Here is a 7156-nt window from a genome sequence, read left to right as displayed (position 1 = left end):
GCTTCTATACACATCACAGTTCGGCTCGGTTCAAAATGCATTTCCGGTTTTGAATGCACTGTTGTTGAAGATAAATGATTCAAGCTGAATATTTTCCTTATGCCGTATATCTCTCCCTAAACATGAAATTATGCATCAGAGTTTATTAGATAGAAAACAAATTGTGGTATCACGCCTCTGCCCATTGGGAACGGTGGTCTGTGTGCAAGCAGAACGAATGAACGAAAAAAGAGAGTTGGGGGGAGAGGAAGAGGGAGCAGGAGATGCCTCTACTTCACAACTTCATTAAGCTCTGTAGATAGCAACACACAGATGTTCGCAGTCTCCACGACCAAGTGGTGAGGTGGGTATTTAACAAATGCTCAGTTCTGTTTCTTCCTCACTAACCCATTTGTGGTCAGGGCAGCAGCATACTCAGGTGAGAACACACAGCAGTGCTTCTCAGTTTCCCTCTCCTCGGGGGCTGGAGTGTGGGGCAGGGATGGGATTAAGTAGCGTCATTCTGGGCCAGGCGTTATCAGTGCAGGTCTCTGGGGCGATTTCTATAAAAGCGCTTTTGTAGAGGCGGACTTGGCAGGCGTATATCCTTTCATTCTCCCTTGTCACCCTCTGTCTCATATGGACTTCAGACTTGATAGCTGCTGGGATTGTAGCCATGTTGGACAAAGACAAATGAAGCACAACTCCTGCAAGACAGGATGAAGGCGTAAGAGGGAATGTACCCTCCTATGCACATATGTCTCCAGCACATCCCTGCGAAGTTCATGCTCTCTCGGCTCTTTTAGCCATTGAGTCCAGGTACTCCTGCCTGTGTATGACTGGGTGTGTGGCCATTCAACGGAGAATGGGCACCCACCGGAGGCCTCAATGTCTGAAGAAAATGGGCTCTCCCTGTAGCCGCCAGCTATCAGAATTAGCTCCTCTGCTTTCTCTTTGCAAGAGCAGAAATAAACACTCTCTAACCATTACAGGGAGTACTACATCTCAAAGGAATTGCTTTGAAAACAAGGCTAGAAATAGGGGGAAAAAGACATACAGTTTAAGTCCAGTTTGTACTTGTACCTGACATTTGATGGAGCTGGTCAGTGTGGAAATTACATATTTTCTCGGGAACTGAGGAAATGCCGTTATTATTGTAAAGCAAACACAAAGGAATTGCTTCTGACCTAGAAATCCCTTTGGGCCACTGGTGGCTGAGTGATCTTGATAACAGGATTGACCAGGCCTCCTATGATGGCTGCCTTGATGGTCTCCCTTCCCCACAGCCCAATTGCCTGAGTTCTGTGACTTTGTGGGACTTTTGATGGTACTAATGACCCGAGAGAAATACAGGCTTAGCAAACCCTGTAGTGACAACAGCCAAACAAGACAAAATGACACTCCCCAGCCCTGCTTAAATGCTCAGCAGACCTTAACAACACCAAATGTTTAAGCTTAGAACATTCAAAGGTATTTTAAAGATACTCCAAGGAACAGTCCTAAACATTTTTACTTTCCGGGATTGGGGGTGGGGGCTGAGTATGTAGCTCAGTTGATGAAGTACTTGCTTGCTTAGCATGCACAAAGACAGCTCTATCTCCAGCAAACAAACAAAACAGGACATTGGGGTATACATGTGCAGTTGAGAGATAGAAGCATGAGGATCAGAAATTTAAATTCATATTTATCTATATATAGCCTGTTCCATGCCTGTTTGAACTATGTAGAAGGCTTTCTTATAGGAGAAAAGTAGTTGGTTGGGGAGGTGCCTCCTTGATTTAGAGCACTGGTTGCTCTGCCAGAGGACCCAAGTTTGATTCCACACACCAGCTCAGACCCATGTGTAATTATTTTTAGTGGAGTCAATGCCCTCTTCTGACCTGCACAGATATCAGGTAAGCACATAGCACACAGACTTACAGGCAAAACACCCATATGCATATGTTTAACATACTTACAAAAATTAATTTCTTATGTCTGAGTTGATCACAGACTACAGCAGGTTCTAAAATCTACCATTAAATCCCTGGGGAGCAAATTCTACTCAGTTGGAGATGTTCTCTGCCTTCTCTCTGACAAGCTGACCTGTTTACAGCTGTCCCAAAGGCCTTGTAGGGCCATCCCATTGCTCTGTGACTTTTAATATCAGCTTAGCTGACAATTTCTAGAAGTCATGTCTGCACACCCACCGTCACCTGGTCACCCCTCAGCCCTGCCACTATTCTAAAGCTAGTACATCTTCCTTCTCTCCCACTCCTGCTTTCAAGGAGCTACGTATACCCACCTTCACTCAGGAAACCATCTAGATACATGCACAAAATTCTAGTGGGATTCACACAGAGAACATGAACAGAGCACCCATCAAGGGGGAACATCAGCACATCCTCTGCTAAAAAGTCTCCTGGATGCTGGAAGATGGAAACTAGCAATTTCGACTTGGTTTGAATAAATCTGTGGGCAGAGAGGAAACAGGGTCCCCAGCATGGCCTTTTCCTGAAAAGACACAATCATCGCGTTGATCACCTCTCTATACTGCCATGGGGATTTTCATTCCAAATGCTTAATTCACTGTTTTTTGTATCACTAAAGTACTTTACTGGGGCTCTTTTAGGACTCTGTGATTGGTTTCTGAGGTTTCACTGGGGTGGAGATGCTTCTTGCTCTGTCATACCCTTGTGTACATCTTTCCTTGGGAAGGTTCAGGACTGTAGTTTGGGGTGCTTTATGCAGTATCAAACAATTGAGTGCAAAACTTCTAATGTTAATTTTATTTGAATACACCCTTTAAGGTTCAGCAGTTCTTTTGGTAGAAGAACACCTAACATGGAAAGCAAAGTAAAAAAAAAATAAAAAAATATGAATAAAATAACCCTTGTTCTTTCGATTTTAAGTCTTACTATTTTATTCTTTTATATAAATACTGTAGAGTTGGGGCTGGAGAGATAGTTCAGCAGTTTAAGAGCAGTTGGCTGTTCTTGAGGAGGACCTGGGTTCAATTCCAGTATCTACATGGTGACACACCATAGTCTGAAATTGCAGTTCTAAGGGCACTAGGCATGTAGGTGGTGCAACACACAAGCAAAACACTCACATATTTAAAATCAGAAATAAATACATCTTTAAAATAATATTGTAACGATATTTAAGCCAATGTTGGTACCTCATGTCTTTAATGCCAGCACTTGGGAAACAGAGGCAGGCAGATCTCTGTGAGTTCAAGGCCAGCCTGTTCCATGGAGTGAGTTCCAGGACAGCCAGTGGTATACAGAGAAAGCCTGTCTGGTAAAACAGATACAAAAGCAACAAGCAAATAAATAATACTGTAAAGAAGTGTCATAACTGGAGTGTGCCTCTTGTCTCAAGGAGAAACAGGTAGCTGTTGGAGAGATTGCACAGTTGGTAAGATATTTGCCTTTGCAAGCTCCAGGACCCAAGTTAGTCCCTCAGAACTCAATTACAAAGCTGTGGGCATAGTAAGGCGGCATCTGTAATTCCAGTGCTCATCAAGCTGAGATAGGCTGATCTCTGGGATTCACTGGCCACAAGTTCTAGGAGGATGGGAGATACTGTCTCTAGACACAACGTGGACAACACCAATGAGCATTTAGAACTCAAAGTAGTTCTTTGGCCTCCGTGTGGATCTATGCATGTGTGCATGCACAAACTATAGGTGTATGCCTACACGCCCACACCAAAAGGGGATGTGTGTGACGATAAAACAGGCAGGCAGAGGTTACCAGACTTTTTAATAAATCTGTGATGTTGATTTGTCTGATCTCAGATGGAAACTTAGAAAACTCCCCAGACTCCAGAGAAAATGGTTATTTCAAGCTTTTCAGTAATTCCAATGGGTGAAAACCAAACAGCTTCTCTTGCTGAATTACATAACCATGGAATGCTTTTGTTTCGACTGCAATTTTGACCCGAGGGAGCAAAGAAAACATTCTTAAACACTATCGAAGAAACTTGAACTTGATACAGAAAGAGATTCAACTCAAAGCTAGTCTCTGTGAAGTCGTCTTTAGAAAAAAATTTATCAGAAGTCTTCACATTTCCACATGAAAGACTTTGTCACATGTAATCCTCACTGTGACTACACATGCTTCATTTTAATCGGAAGCACATGTTGGAGATCGATTATTTATTATACTTCTGGTGGAGACTTCTGACATTAGTTTGCCTGGAGAAGAGAAGCTGGTCCTCAGAGTTTATGGCAGAGTTCAACCCTGCCAGCTGCTAATTCACACCCAAAGATGCTTATGATAGTGGCCCCTTTTATCAGATACCTTTGTATTATAGATAAGGGACTCTTCTCTGCAGAGACAGACAGAGAAGAGCAGAAGACGCTCGATACCCAATCATCAATTACCTGAGATGAGTCACCCCAGGAGACTTATGTGGCTTAAGGATGAAATGTTAGCACCTTTATAGGATAATTATTAAATGAAATATACGGTCATGTCAATATCCTTTGTGAACCTGAGGACATAATTTTCTTTTTTCTACTTATATTTATTTTATTTTATTGAGAAGTTCCTACACAAGAACCATAGATACATCATGTATAATGAGTTGCAGGGTTTTGTTTGTTTGTGGTCATATTTTGTTTCATGTTAAGTTTTGAACCCAGGGCTTTAAGCATGGAGAGGGCAAAAGATTGTTTGAATGATTGACTGAAGCATTTGCCAAAAGATGGCCTGCTAAAAAAGGAGTTGGAGATGTCTGATATTCTTTGGCTTAGTATTGATGAAAGGATTTTAAGACTCAGGTAAATTGCAATGCTACAGTGGGTATGCTGTGTAAAACCTAATCCTCCACAGTGAGAAATCCCAGAAGACATGCCCTTCACTAATTTTATAAGACAAGATGGAAAATGGTAAGAGAGGCACCAGTGTAATTGAAGAGCTTTGCTGGTGCCCTTTTTCTTGTGCTAGACCTTAGAGATGGAGATGCTACTGCTCAGTGAATGAATTAAATGCAATGGGTTTAACTGGACCCTGAAGTTGCAGGAGTCAAGGGCAGCATTGAATTATCAAAAACAAGGTGGCCATAGTTACTGAAATATGCAGTAAAGACAAATACATATAACAATACCCATATATATGTAGTGATAAGAACACCTAAGTCATACAGAACAGACTGGCCACAATTGCATATCTTAGTAAGAATGCAACTTGGAGCAATATAGCTAATGATGCTGATCTTCCTTCTTCATTTTAAGCTATTGTTGCTGTACGATGCTAAAACTGAGAGTGTGGAATTAAGCACCAATTGCCTAAGTCTGAATGCTATAATTTCAATTTTTTTTTAACTGAATAGCTTTGGGAAATTTATTCCACCTTTCTGTAAACAAATTTCCTCACTGTGAAAAAAAGAAAACTAATTTCACCTACTTCATAATGCTGTGAGACTAAGTGAGAAAATACTTCTAAAGGGTTAAAACATTGCTTTGGTGCATGATGGTGCTCAGAAAATGCAGACCACTAGTGGCATCGCCACTAGAAAACTCTTCATCGCTTTTAGTGTTTCAAGAACTTTTACTCATCAAATTTTAACAATGATCGGAGCCAAAACAACACAAAATGAAATTTAAAAACTTTAAGGAGGAAGTGACATGCAAACATATGTAGAAAATTCCAGTATTTGGTGCCATCCACAGGAAGTGATTCATGAACAGTGTGGCCAAGATCACTTTGGACATTCTATATTATGTGTCGTTCTTCCTTTTAGCATCAGGGAGCTGCAAACATGGTGTTTTGCTAGCAAAAAGTCTACTCTACTTGGATGCAAAACCAGAGAATTGTGTTAAACCAATTTTCATAAGACAACACTCCTGCATGAAACACCAAATGAACATTAGGTTAGAGCCATTGCCAGCTCAACTATTTTATATTTTACATGGGTTACTTTCAAACTGTCTAGTATTTTCCCATACATTTGAAAAGTGTTGCGAAAGCAAGGTTATGATCCCAAACTACCCATCACAACCCCAATACTTAATTCAGTTAGTCACTGAATTAAGTCCATCCTCATTGTCTGACATGTCCAGGTGATCTTCAAAGGTCTACCACTCACCCTGGGGTCTTTCAGTCACACCCACTGCACAAGGTAAGAAAAGAAGTGTGGGGTTCATGACAGGTAAAAACCAGTTTCATTTCAATGCTCAATATAGCCGTCAGTATCATATGTCTCCCCAAGGAGCTGCCCATCTTGTTTTTGTCATAGTCTCTTATTGTCCTGGTGCTCTCCAAACAAGGTAGGTTGGCTGGCCAGTGAGGCCGAGTGATTCCTCTGTTTTCACTTCCATAGCATTGGGGTTATAAGTACAGGTCACCAGTCCTCTTTCCTGCATTGTTTCTGGAAATCAAACTCAAGTCTAATGATTGTGTGGCAAGCACTTCATAGACTGAGCCCCTGTTTTAGGAATTTTCTTGCTGTGAAGAGACAACATGATTACAGCAACTCTTGTAAAGTAAACATTTAATTGAGGGGGCTTGCTTACAGTTTCAGAGGTTTGGTCTGTTTCCATGGCGGGGAGCATGGCAGTGTGCAGACAGACATGATGCTGGAGGAATAGCTGAGCATCCTACATCTTGAAGGCAAGAGGAAGTTGACTGACTGTCATGCTGAAGGAAGCTTGAGCAAAAGAGATCTCAAAGCCTGTCCCTATAGTGACACACTTCCTCCTACAAGGCCACACCTCCGAATTGTGCCACTTTCCCTTTGCGGGCATTTTTCTTTCAAACCACCATAGCTACCTTCCCAGCTTGTGGCTGATAAATTTGTAATGTTGGTTCTTAAAACGACGAAGACAGATCAAGGGGTTGCCATCTAGCAAAAGTTCCCTTTATTGTACCTTCCTGTGGCAGGAGAGTGAGAAAAGGGGAGACAAAGTGGGACAAAGTTACCCTTTGTAATTAATCACTTCCACATTAACAGCATGAATGAATTCATGAAGATCAAGACTCCATGGGATAATTTTGTGAAGAGTATATTGAAATATCTTCACATACACACCACACACGTGTGTGTGTATGTGTGTGTGTGTGTGTGTGTGTGTGTGTGTGTGTATGTGTGTGTGTGTGTGTGTGTGTGTGAGAGAGAGAGAGAGAGAGAGAGAGAGAGAGAGAGAGGGGTGTTCATTAAATCAGCTTTCTCTGTTACTCAAAAATATGTC

Source organism: Microtus oregoni, unplaced genomic scaffold (assembly GCF_018167655.1).
Source record: "Microtus oregoni isolate MIOR12 unplaced genomic scaffold, Mior012 000048F_ref0000485, whole genome shotgun sequence".
In the NCBI taxonomy this organism is placed as follows: Eukaryota; Metazoa; Chordata; class Mammalia; order Rodentia; family Cricetidae; genus Microtus; species Microtus oregoni.
Note: the sequence above shows the minus strand (reverse complement) of the source record.